The 13,170-nt window shown below is 44.8% G+C and overlaps 1 long non-coding RNA gene and 1 pseudogene across 4 annotated transcripts in view; one reads left to right on the plus strand and one right to left on the minus strand.

Moving 5' to 3' along the window:
* Positions 1 to 13,170, plus strand: part of LOC148383797 (uncharacterized) — a 33,694-nt gene that overhangs the window by 11,233 nt on the left and 9,291 nt on the right. The window contains exon 3 of one of the 3 annotated variants that reach the window (XR_015853325.1): positions 12,455 to 12,719. The exons of 1 other annotated variant lie outside the window; for it this stretch is intronic. This is a non-coding gene — a long non-coding RNA (uncharacterized LOC148383797). Of the gene's footprint in view, positions 1 to 11,590; positions 12,429 to 12,454; positions 12,720 to 13,170 lie in introns of those variants that run through there. One more of the 3 variants, XR_015853324.1, reaches the window with a different exon arrangement.
* On the minus strand, positions 443 to 11,445 carry LOC148383799 (myosin-4-like; annotated as a pseudogene). The gene is made up of 38 exons (XR_015853430.1): positions 11,245 to 11,445; positions 10,947 to 11,090; positions 10,717 to 10,873; positions 10,588 to 10,615; positions 10,381 to 10,495; positions 10,220 to 10,312; positions 9,822 to 9,885; positions 9,524 to 9,622; positions 9,352 to 9,455; positions 9,137 to 9,275; positions 8,941 to 9,059; positions 8,717 to 8,866; positions 8,403 to 8,573; positions 7,985 to 8,291; positions 7,836 to 7,903; positions 7,610 to 7,697; positions 7,433 to 7,550; positions 7,214 to 7,337; positions 7,008 to 7,144; positions 6,541 to 6,796; positions 6,120 to 6,362; positions 5,877 to 6,053; positions 5,654 to 5,799; positions 5,459 to 5,549; positions 4,817 to 5,206; positions 4,623 to 4,749; positions 4,347 to 4,465; positions 3,333 to 3,529; positions 3,021 to 3,204; positions 2,674 to 2,839; positions 2,472 to 2,596; positions 2,073 to 2,381; positions 1,708 to 1,911; positions 1,388 to 1,513; positions 1,149 to 1,319; positions 885 to 989; positions 711 to 806; positions 443 to 598 (listed from the first exon to the last, which is right to left on the minus strand). The product of XR_015853430.1 is annotated as a myosin-4-like (transcript).

Here is a 13,170-nt window from a genome sequence, read left to right on the forward strand (position 1 = left end):
TCAGCTCCCTGCTGACAGACACAGGTGCTCAGCCGTAACTTTAACTCTTCTGGCATTCTTCTCACGCTTTCACTTTGGTACGTGAGACGTAGTGTCAGTGTTGCTGTGATTGCACATGATATGAAGACTTTGGGTACAGCACTTGTAAAAGCTTTTATTGGAGAAATACGTACATTAGCAAATGTTGAAAGCACAAGGTTGGAGAACATGTTTGCGGTTGGAGCTTGAAATTCATTCAAGCAACTTTGACTTGATACGTAAATAAAATGTATGACGATTAGTACTATTATCATAAGCCTCTCCAAAGTAGGACCACACCTAGACTCAAAATTTTAATATTTTATTATGCAAAACAAAGCAAAAAAGTTGACCAAACTACATCTTGTAACTTAAAATGTAAGTCTGTTTACCGCTGTATTCCACCGCTGGCTAAAGTAGCGCTTCAGACATCTTTCTACTCCACTTTGCCGACTATGTCGCGGCTCTTGGCTCGTAGTTTATTCAACTGCGACTCGGCGACCTCTGCTCGTTCCTCAGCCGCGTCCAGCTCGTGCTGTACTTTCCGAAACTTGGCCTGCTGGGTGCTGGTTTGTTCCTCCTAAAGATCAGAGATAGCTAAAGTCCTCAGACACCTAACCCTGCCACAGGATGGTGCCAAAGTAATGCTTGCTTCTACGTGCAGAATGAAAATATTGGTCAGGACCACTCACCGCCTCCTCACTCTGCAGTTTGTATACTTTGACTTTCAGCTGCAGTTTGTCAACTAGATCCTGAAGTCTGGCCACGTTCTTCTTCTCCTCTTCTCCCTGGAACAAAGGAGGAAAATGATTAGGATTATTATGTTTCCTTGGACCTACCGTTCGGCACCAGGATGACCCTCTGACCTGAAATGTCAGCTCTTTAATCTTCCGCTCATGTTTGCGTACTACTTTCATGGCCTCGCAGCCACGTTTCTGCTCCGCCTCCAGTTCCTTTTCCAACTCCCGAACCTGAAGAAATTCAAATCATTCATCTGTGTTGTTTGTAGACTGCAAATAATGGGGGATAGTAGGTCAGAATCAGAATCAGCAAATAGGACTAAACCGCGGGTGCCTAACAGCGGAGGTCTGCTGGACTTTGCTATTATGTTATCTTTGAAATGTTCTCACCCGCTTGTCCATTTTCTGGAGCTCCTTCTTCCCACCCTTCATGGCAAGGCTTTCAGCCTCATCCAGACGCTGCTGCAGGTCCTTCACCATCACCTCCAGGTTCTTCTTCATCCTCTCTAGATGAGCGCTGGTGTCCTGCTCCTTCTTCAGCTCCTCGACCATCATAGCCGCCTGGGTGAGGTATTTGTCAGCTGTAAATCAGATCGTGGCGTGAATGACAAATGGATGGCGGCATTTACATCTGCGATGGCTTTCTTGGCCTTCTCATCGGTGTTCTTTGCCTCCTGGACTGTGTCCTCCATCTCTGACTGCAGCTGAGCCAATTCGCTCTCCATCTTCTTTTTAGAGTTCAGTAGGCCGATATTCTGCATCATAACATTGGTAAGACTTTTCATTGCATAACTCAGAAAATGTTCATGGATCAAACTGTCCTGAACCTAGGTGCTTGTCTTTCTAAGAGAAAGTTCTAGTCTTGAGAGACTGGTCAAATGCCAAGTGTAGGTTTTAGTCCCAGGATGAGGTTCTCAACCACAAGAAGCTAAATGTCTGATGTCCTCACCTGCGAGTGTAGCAGCTGAGTCCTCTCGCTAGTGTCCCTCAATTCGTGCTCAGCCAGCTTGCGACTTCGCTCCGCCTGCTCCAAAGCCGCTGTCACCTCTTCAATCTCGGTTGTCATCAGAACGTTACGGCGTTCTGTGATGGCTAGTTGTTCCTTGATGTCCTCCAGACTGTGGAGTGCTTCATCTAGGTGGACTTGTGTGTCCTTGAGCATTCACAACAATGTACTCAGGTGATTGAAAACCGACAGATACACACACGCATGAGACCACTCGCAAGTTGTGAACTTGGACATGAAATTGATTAAACTCATAAGTCAAGGTGTCACTGTATTTTGGTTTCTCAGTGCAAAACTGGCACGCAAACCTTCAACTGGATTTGAAGGTTCCTCATTTGCTTTGTGGCCTCAGAAGCTTGGCGGTTAGCGTGGCTGAGCTGAATCTCCATTTCGTTTATGTCCCCTTCCATCTTCTTCTTCATCCGGTGGGCATCGTTACGGCTGCGTGTCTCGGCCTCCAGGGTGCTCTGCAGGGTGTCCACGGTCCTTTGGTGGTTCCTCTTCAACTGGTCTATCTCTTCATCTTTCTCTGCCACCTTTCTTTCAACCTCTAATTTGAGCTGGTTCAGCTCCAATTCAAGGTGAAGAATTTTGGCCTCCTCGTGTTCCAGAGATGACTGCAGGAAGAACAGATACTAAGTCTAATCGCGACTGGTGTATAAAAAAAAAGTATTGATCCAACTTAAAAATAAAAACGTAGCACGAACCTCAACCTCTTCGAGTGCCACCTGAGTGTCTTTCTTCTCCTGCTCAGATTGCTTTGCAGTTTTCTCTAGCTCGCGCATTATTTTAGCCGACTGTCCGATGTTCTCGCTGATGTCTGTGATCTCCTCTGAGTAAAAGAATAAGAGTAAACATCACTACGTCTCCACAAGATAAGATGACTCCACAATTGTGTTCCACTCTTACGTTGAAGGTTTTTATTCTCTCTCTTCATGTTCTCCAGGTGCTCCAAAGCTTCTTCGTATGAATTCTTGAGTTTAAAGACTTCGGTGCTAAGAGCTCTGGACTCTTTCTGAGACACTTCCAGATCTGAATGACACTCCTCACACTTCTGCTTCCAGTCAGACAGGACCTACAACATCAAGAATTAACCAGCCGTATCAACAAAGGTTGAATGGAGATGACTTCTTGTTTGGTGAAGATGTAAAAGTCAGCTCAAAACTTTAGGTCTTTTTGCAAAATCCGATTGTATCATTCCAAGAACAAGAAGAGGAAATAATAATAAGAAGCCTAACAATCTGAAGGCCACATACCTTGTCAAAGTTTCTCTGTTTCTTATCCAAAGTAGCATTGGCTGCATTTGCCCTTTCAAGCTCTACCATCAGGTCCTCCACCTCAACCTGCAACCTCTGCTTGGTCTTCTCCAGGGACGCACTTTTTGCATTTGCCATCTCTGTCGACTCCTCGTATTCCTGCAGTCGTTGGACCAACCTCTTCCTGTGGATCACAGAGAAATAGTTGGAAAAGTAGAAGGAGCGATTGACTGGTAAAATATATTGACTGATGAAATTGAGAGCTTGCCTGCAGTATGCAAGCATTGTTTGAAACACAAACTTGGTCCTTACTTGGCTTCCTCTAATTCCTCGGTGCGTTGTATGGCATCTGTCTCATACTTGCTTCTCCACTGGGCCACGTCACAGTTAGCCTTGGAGAGGGAACGCTGCAGTTCAGCTTTCGCCTCCTGTTCCTCTTCATATTGTTCCCTTAGAAGATCGCAGTCATGACGGGAAGACTGACAACTGTGTGCGAGGGCATTTTTTTCCTATAAAAAACAACAATACAATGTCTGTGTTTGTATATGTATATATATATATATATGGTACCGTATTTCCGGACTATAAGGTGCACCTAAAAACCTAAAATTTTCTCAAAAGCCGACAGTGCGCCTTATAGTCCAGTGCGCCTTATATATGGACCAAATTCTGGTCTAAATTTAAACTGGCCCGATGCATTGTGTCATAAAATCAATCATAAGTGGCCCGCTGAAGACTATGAATCATGAATCAAAAAGACTATGGATCATTATTTTGTGATTATAAAGTAATTTGTTGCGTCTGAAGTTGAAATAAAAAAGATAAAATGGAGAATGATTTGATTTGGATTAAAAATCTGACATGATGCACCCTGGCCTGTTTACTGCTGTCACAAACACCAATATCACCCTTCTTATTCATACAACAATAACAACAATAAAACAAACTTAATACATCTAATGAAAAATTCATTCAACTTTCATAAAATTGTTAATTTGTTATTATTTTAATCTTTAACTTTTCTGGTAGTGCAATTGACAACAGATTCTCATTTGCAATATCAACCTATCTGCAAAGGATATAGTTACATATTTACAAGTTCATTCACAATGGTAATGGTTCATGGAATGTCGGGGTGAATGGTCAGACCCTATACAGGACTGTCTCTTATAGTACGATGCGCCTTATATATGGACAAAGTTTTAAAATGGGCCATTTATTGAAGGTGCGCCTTATAGTCCGGTGCACCTTATAGTCCGGGAAATACGGTACCTTGAGGTCCAGCCCACCCAAAAACACAACCAACTATGACCGTAGAACGCAGACCTTAATTTCTTCATCCAGAAGTCTCTTGAGTTCTTCAATCTGATGACTGATGGCTGCTTTGCTTCTGTTCATCTGGTTTAGCGCAGCTTCTTTCTCCTCCGCCAGTCGAGAAAGTTCGCCTACTCAAACAACAAAAAACATAACTTGGCACCAAGACGGCACTGGAGTATAAAAGATGAAAACTTGCTGGTGTCAAATCAGTACTTCTATTATTTTTTGTCCAACCCAAGTATCTCTACTTTCTGAATACTTCTGTCACCTGTGCCATGAACTGACCATTCTCCGTCTGCAGTCGTGCAGTGGTAGTGGCGTAGTCGCTGAGGGTTCTCTGGGCTTCATCCACCTTGGTCTTGTACTCGCTATTTTGTTCTTCAAGGTTGCGGCAGGTCCTCTCCATGTTGGACTGGAATGTTCCACTTTGTGAGCGCCTTCTAGCACAGGAAACTTCTCACGCAAATCCCATTTCTTACCTTGCTCTTCACAACAGTCTCCATATGGCTCGCCATGTCCTCGAGCTCCATCTTCAGTTCACTTTTGTCCTTCTCTAGCTTTTGCTTGATTCGCTGTAGATTGTCAATTTGTTCTCCGAGGTGTGCGACGCTGTCCGCCTGCTTCTTGCGTAGAGCCGCGGTGACGGCTTCGTGCTGTAGGGTGGCCTCTTCCAGGTCACGACGCAGCCTCTGTAACTCGGCCTCACGCTTCTTGTTCATTTCCAGCTGAGCGTTGGTGGCTCCTCCGGCCGCCTCCAGCCTCTCGTTGATCTCCTCCAGCTCCCTGCAGAGATCCGACCTTTGCTTCTCCGCTTTGGCCCTGGTGGCGCGCTCTGATTCTGTTTCTTCCTCTAGCTCACCTATGCGAGCCTACGGAAAACATTCGCTTCACTCTAGCGTCAATGATGAACACTTTTAAAAATGCACTACTCACAAAAAGTTGGCTATGTGGTGAAATTAAAATATTGATAAAAATTGTTTGACCTTCTCTTCTCTCAACAGTTGGTCAAATTAAGTCTACTTGTAAAAGTTATAGCGCATTTTAAGATCATCCCAAAATATCACCCCTGACATCTCCAAACTTTAGTGAGTAGTATATATGCGTACTGTCTGCAAGCAAACCTGAAGTTCTTTAATCTGCTTTTGCAGCTGCGTGGTGAGGGCTTGCTCATCCTCCACTTTGTTGTGCAGGTTTCTGATTTCCAAATCTTTTCTGAAGAATGAATATAGTTGAGTTTCCTCAGATAGAACCGAAATCTAACATGTTATATGGAAGATACTCTCAAAAACGATATAAAACTGTATAAGACACGGTACTTATTGAGTCCGTCCTCCATCTGCATCTTCTCATTCTCAAAGTCCATAATGGTCTCCTGACTCAGCTTAAGGTCTCCCTCGAGCTTTCTTCTGGATCGCTCCAAGTCAGCTCTCACTTTCTTCTCCTGCTCCAGTAAGCCCTCCAGCTGATAGAGACAAATAAGTCTGCACCTCATCGAGACACTATTGAGGAGCAGACCTGTTGAATTTGTGGGAAACCTACATCGTCAACCTGTTGCTCCAACTTAATCTTTGTCTTCATTAGAACATTGGCTTTATCTTCTTCAGTCTGGAGGTCATCACGCGTCCGCTCGTGAACCTCCTGCAAGGCTTTATAGTCCTTGGAGGACTTCATCAGATTATCCTCCAACATGGTTAACTCCTCCATCAAGTTCTTGACCTACATAACAGAAGAAATAGAATAAAAATGCCCGAGTTGCAAATTCTTGGAAGATGTGTTGGTAACCTTGTTTTCTGTAGCATGTTTCTCCTTCTCGACTTTGGCAACGATCAGCTCCAGATCGTCGACGTCCCGTTTGAGCTCCGCACTTTCATCCTCCAGCTTTCGCCTCCTTGCCGTAATGTCTGCATTGATCTCCTCTTCTTCTTCCAACCTTTCTGAGAATTCTTTGACTTTAGCCTCCAGATGAATCTTACTCTTGATCAGACCTTCACACCTCTCCTCGGCATCGCACAGGTTCTCCCGTTCCTGCAGTACATCAAGTAAGTTTTAAGCAAGTCCCAAGTTACCGTCGCAACATTTCTGGAATTCAAGTGATGGTTAAACTAAATATCAAGCAATTTGAGTCAAGTCATTGTCCCCCAGCTCTGCTCTGGACCTCCTTCAGCTTCACATTAAATATTTCCCAAAATATGTGTTGACATACTGCTTGGATTTGAAAGTGAAGATCATTCTTTTCCTGGACGAGCCCCACTGTTTTCTCCTCCATGTCTTTCCTTCGAGCCTCAGACCTGGCCAGGTCCTCCTTGAGCCGCGCAAGTTCCTCTCTCAAACTCTGCATCTCCTTCTCCGCCTCGGCACACCGCAGTAGAGGTTTGATCTTGAAGAAGAGCCTCATCCAAGGCCAATTCTTCACGTTCATGAATGAGCGGATGTTGTACTGGATGATGAAAATGGACTCTCTGGAGAGCGCCCAACGTGGACAACATTTTAGTAGCAAATAACTCAAACCCTTTGGGCATGAACATTAGCTATTACAACAGTACTATAGTTATGGATTGTAGACATTTGAAGGCAGCAGTCACACGGTAACACAAAATGGAGTCCGTTACAAGATAATGTGGTTCTGTTGTTATTTTTGTAATTAGGGAAATGAGTCTGTCTCTCAAAGACCTTTTCTTTGCCATCTCCTTGAGCTTCAACCTGGTGACGTAACCTCTGGCCACAGCCTGGATACGAGTCATCAACACGGCCAGACGCTCATCCCTCATCTCTTCGAGAAGGCCCAGGAGGCCTGCTTTGAAGAAGACCTGTAGGGAGTTAAGAGCATCATCAGCAGCGCAAAAGAGCAACCACCAGCTAAGCTTTCTGATGAATACCTTTGTATATCCAAATCTGTACTGGGCGTGGTCCACGTCAATGGAAGACAGTAGTTTCTCTGATGCCTTCTTACTATCCATGAACTGTCCCTCAGGGATGGCGCTGGCATTAAGAATCCTGTACCTGGTGCAAAAGTACAGTAAACCCCCCACTATAGCAGAGCTTTTAGTCTTTCGGAACGGGGGTTCACTGTATGATCGTAGCAGCAGATGTGCTACCTCTGTCTGAAGTCTCCATAGAGGATTCTACTGGGGAATCCCTTCCGACAGATCCGGATTCCTTCCAGTACACCGTTACAGCGAAGCTGATGCAGAACCAGATGGTGGTCCATCGCCCCTGTGAGAACAATCCTGGTGTTAGTTTGTCTTCACACTGACAAGCGTATTTGTCCTTACCAGGAGTCTTTGTCTCATTAGGGATGATGCACCTGACAAAGTGTGGATGTGTTGACCTGAGGTTGGCCATCAGCTTGTTGAGGTTTTCCTGTAGGAAGTCAACAACGAAGGACTAATACGTGATTGGGTTAACTAATTTTTTTTTTGTATTTTCTAGCACAGCAGATGGTTGAACTGGTTATCAAACTGGTTATCCACTTGATTCTTTCTCCTAAACTCTTCTTACCCTAAAAAGTGCAGAGACCGTCTGGAAAGATGAACCCTTTCTCTTGAAGCTTTTCTTGCTTCCATCAGCTACAATGACAAACCAACATGTGATGAAATAGTATGTGTTTTGGTTGTGCTACTTTTGCGATTCGTGAGCAGAGAACTGACCGTCCACTGAGGAGTATGTTGCAAAGAGCTGGGAGAGCAACTTGATGGATGATTTTTGGTATAATTGCACCACAGTGTCGTTCAATGGGTCCTTGTTCTTCTCCAACCAGCCGCTGAGGTTATAGTCCACCGTGCCAGCGTAGTGCATTAGTGAGAAGTGAGCTTCGGACTTTCCTTTGGAAGGTTTGGGCTTCTGGAAGATGGTGTTCTTGCTCTGGTGTTGGTCGTAAAGTTTGTTCTTAAAGGACATGTCCGTGGCCTTTGGAAACATGCACTCCTCTTCCAGAATGGAGAAGATACCCATTGGCTGCAGGATGGAAAGTTGACAAGATTCATTGAGTGTCGATAAGGAGTCAGGAATTCAACAATGCAAAAATGTGACAAGGGTTGTTTAAAAGACGGATAACATGTGATGGACCTTCTCAATAAGCTCGATGCAGGCTGCCAGGTCCAGGCCAAAGTCAATGAACTCCCATTCGATGCCTTCCTTTGTGTATTCTTCTTGTTCCAGCACAAACATGTGGTGGTTGAAGAACTGCTGCAGCTTCTCATTGGTGAAGTTGATGCACAGCTGCTCCAGACTGTTCATCTGTATTTAACACAGTATTTCATCAATAATGACAATAGGCCAATTATGAACGTTTGTAAATAATGGGCAGGGGGTTGCGCACTGAGGAACTGGAGTCATCATGGTGAATTAGATGTAATACCAAGAGGACTGTTTGTAGTTACCTCAAAAATTTCAAACCCTGCTATATCCAACACGCCAATAAAGTGTTGCCTCGGGAGTTTGGTATCAAGCTGCTGGTTGATCCTGGTGACCATCCACAGGAAGAGCTTCTCATATACAGCCTTGGACAGGGCACCCATAGCGTTGTTCACCTGGGAACCACAGCAGGGTATCAATCCAGGTGGGTTAGTAGTAGTTTGACATGGAAAGCATGTAGGAAGTGTACCTGTTGAGGCGTCTGGCCTTTAGTGACATACTCATTGCCGACCTTCACCCTGGGATTGCACAGAGCCTTGAGCAGGTCAGCGGAATTCAGCCCCATGAGGTAGGCAACTTTGTCAGCCACTGTGAGATGAGATTAGAAGCAGTTGTCTCGTGGTCATTTGGCATTCTTCTGATGGAAAAACACCGTGGGACTTTACCTTCAGTGCCATCAGGTTCAGCTTGTTCTTCACGCTGCTTCTGCTTGAACTTCATGTTCCCGTTATGCATCACAGCTCCAGTGAGCTTGTAGATGCCAAGCTTCTCTTCTGCGTTGAAGCCCAGGATGTCGATGGCACTCTGGGGTACACGGCATCAAGTTTAGCCCTTGCAATTCTATTCGACTGAAAGTGCCTATGACCGTTTCAAAACGTACATCTGTGGCCATCAGCTCGTCCGCATCATTGATGCTCGGCACGCTGATCTCGCCTTGGCTTATGAAGGGATAGTCGAACGGATTGGATGTGATCAGCAGCATGTCTGGAAGAGGAACAACAGCAACTTGATCGGTGCACCGTCATAGCTTGTCATCCAAAGTGAGGTTTTACCGATGAGATCAGGCTTCTTGTTGGACATGATCTGGTAGAAGATGTGGTAGCTCCTCTCTGCCGGCAGTTGGAAGGTCACCCGGGATTTCTCCAACAGATCTAAATCAAACATGCTCTTTTTGTGTTAGGTGCTCCAGCCATGTTAAGGTAGCAGTTATTTGAAGGGTTAGCATCACCATAACATCGATGCTGATTTACCTTAACCCGAATTAAGGGTTTTGCATTATTGTTAGCATTAAGCTAGCAATAAAACGGCATCCATTGTGTTGCATTTTATGGACAATGAAAGCAAACGTACACGTTTCAATATCAGCCGATGCCAACCTGCCCTTTGTCCCAAAGTGGATCCGGATAAATTTCCCCTGCAGAAAGATTTAGAATCATCATTTAGTTTTGTGGTAATCACTTGTGATGTTTGTGATTTATGAAAGCATATCTGTGCCACCTAAGTTTGAATTTCAATTCATATATTTTCAGACTTTTTATGTGTTGATTTTTTTTTCGTATTTTTTTGGTGGAAAGATTTCAATGGTGAAAATAATTGTGTGAAAAAACCCATTTCAAATTTTTAAGGTGCAGATAGATTTGCATAGTAATTGAAGATATGCAGTGTAGATGAATGAAAGGTTCTCATTATTGAAGATTAGAGGCACATTGTGACATGATCCCAAGGAAACAGGTGGAGTCGGAGCTCACAAATCGAGATGAGTTGTCATTCCTCACAGTCTTGGCATTCCCAAAAGCTTCCAGCAGAGGGTTGGCTTGGATGATTTGATCCTCTAGCGTTCCCTGATAGTGAGGACATTGAACTCAGCTCAAATGTTTGAATATGCTTACTCCTATTTGTAAGGCTTCACCTGCACTTTGTCAGGAAGTTGCTCCTTCTTACTGGAGTCTCCCAACGATGCGATTGTCGCAAAGTATTGGATCACTCGCTTGGTGTTGACTGTCTTACCCGCGCCGGACTCGCCTCTAACACCATAAAGGGACAATGAGCATGCCACTAGATGTGATCAAGTGGGACATTTTTAGAAAAGTGTTTGATGAGGTTGCGCATAACTCACGTGATGAGGATAGATTGATTCTCTCGATCTGAAAATAGAAATTACATGCGAAGTAAGTTTGAGTTTGATTAGGTTGTGGGAGTTCCGTCTGTACAGTCTACAGTATTTGCGGGATTTGATGGAGTTCACCTGTGAGCATATACTGGTAGGCATTGTCAGAAATTGAGAAGATGTGCGGGGGGGCCTCCTGACGCTTCCTCCCGCGATAAGCCGCCACCACTTCGGGGTTGTAGACGGGCAACCACTTGTACGGATTAACGGTCACGCAGAAAAGACCAGAGTATGTCTAGGGGAAGCAGACAAAGTATTAGCACTCTGAATAAGTGTTCAAATGGCTTTCCCAAGGCGCTTGCCCTCACGTAAATCATCCAGGCAGCATATCGCTCTTTGAGGTTGAAGAGCACGGCCGGCTCGTGAAGATGCGTCAGACGAGCCATATCCTCGATTTTATCAAATTTTGGCGGGTTCATGGGCCGAAGGTCGTCCTGGTGCACCGTCACCATCTGAACACAGCAATGTACCGGAGTCGATTTTATGACAAGGGTATATTGACAAACAACTGACTGGTCGCCAGTCTGCCATGGCACATATAGGCAAACAGCAGATTGGTTAGCACTGAGTTAGGGAAGGGACGAAACGGCCCCCAAATAGTCCCACCTTGCCGCCTTCCGTCTCCACGCTGACGCTGGTGCCATTTTGGCTTGTTATCTTGCCCTTCACGTACTCGTGTTTGGGGTCGGGTACAAAGACGGCCACCTTGGCGTCGAACGGCATGTTCTGGGCCGCGATTCGTTCCCGCTCAGTTTTGCGCAGGTAGGGTGCGGCCAGCCCAAATACTTCCATCTCGGCATCACTCATCTTCTCTCTCGGGATTCCTGGGGCATCAGCAAGAGCGAAATAAAATTGTATGATTAGAAAATCCACAAGTCCGTGAGACGAGAGAAAGTCAACGGCAATTTGGCGAGGGACGACTATAGATCAAAACAGGTCATTTCTTCCACAGGGTCAGGACACTTGATTTCATCTGAAACCAGTGATGTCATACTCACACGAGTGCTGTCTGAGGAAGTCCTTAAGAAGTGGTGAAGATTATAACCACGCAATTTGCCGACAGTCTCCAGCGCATATGACCGCAGTCCGCTTTTATACGGGACCCTCGCCTCTTTGTCCGCCTTCCTCTGCTATATTTGGGGCACAACTATGTCCATTTTCTCTATGTTTAGCCAGCGTGTGTCACTTTTAAGCATGTTAACTCTCTGCATCCCGCATTATAAACCAATGATCACTCCAGGGCCCCGGCTTACAGGCCTCATTTTGGGGGCTCATGGGAGATTAGGCCGTCGTTCGGGGCGTCACTGCGAAAGCCAGACGGAGAGGCTGGCCTGGTGGCCAGCAGTTATTCACTGATTGCACATACCGTTGGCTTCTGATTGGCGTAAGCCACCCTAAGACAAGCGTCTGAACATGTCGCTCATCTGTGTCGTGTCAAACGGACACACGACCAATCGGTGACCGGTCGTTCCATGAGATCCCAATTGTTATCAGTGTGCTATTATTAGTGCATTAGTCGTGCCTTGATTTACGAGTTAAATGCATTCCATGCCTGAGGTCCTAATTCAATTACATTGTAGAGCAAATCAATATACAATGGCGTTAATCCATCGCAGATTTACCAAAATTGAACTTTGTGCATTGTGTACTAAGAGCCAACTGTAATATTGTAAATTCAAGTTAATTTGCACAGAATAACTTGGCACAATATTAAAAAAAAAAAATGGAAGAATTTGTTGTGCCAAAAATAAAGAACAGCTGCCTGAAAAATGTACTTCCAGTACCAAGATATTTGTACTTGGTTACTTCCCACCAGCAGTTCTGCAAGTGAGTGGCATGTGGACCCAGTGAGTGGTCTCCTCTAACGACTGAAGCGACTTAAACGCGGAATGCCCGGCAGACAGTGAGAATGACTTTTTGAAAGGCAGTGATTAGTTCAGAAGTCGAAGCGCTGCGGGTCAGGTCGCGGCCGAAAAGGAGAATGTTTGCCTTGCTAATCCATCTTCCAAAGGAGGAACGCAGCAGCTGCACAGACAGACCCTTGGGTTATTTTAATACTTCAGAACTCCAGCACATCATGCATTCAAATATTGAATATTGACATTCATTCTTGTATAAGAGTAACACATGAGAATGTAAATACTGGAAATGAAATGATTAATAAAGGATAGTGACTGAAATGTAGTATTCGTGTGTGGATATGTACATTTTAGAGGGTAACTGAAATCTGCGTTTGTGTTTTAGTGGCACTTTTAAGTCAAGGTAACATTGGACTGACAAGGGTCAGCAAACTAAAAGTTGGAGGAAGGAAAGAATTGAAGATGCGATCTGATCTAAATGTGTTGTATTCCGGCAGAAAGTTAAGACTTGATCTGTTGTCTTGGGATATCATCCCTGTGATGATGTCATCACATCAGTCAAGCAGCTCGTGACATCAGCGCTTGACGGGTTAAAGCAAAACAGATTGGTCATGTGACTGCTGTTGTCGGAAATTTAACGCAACGTCTTACCAGCCACGCTCAAACTTTAAAA

Source organism: Syngnathus floridae, chromosome 17, assembly GCF_059516105.1.
Source record: "Syngnathus floridae isolate MCC-2025c chromosome 17, RoL_Sflo_1.0, whole genome shotgun sequence".
In the NCBI taxonomy this organism is placed as follows: domain Eukaryota; kingdom Metazoa; phylum Chordata; class Actinopteri; order Syngnathiformes; family Syngnathidae; genus Syngnathus; species Syngnathus floridae.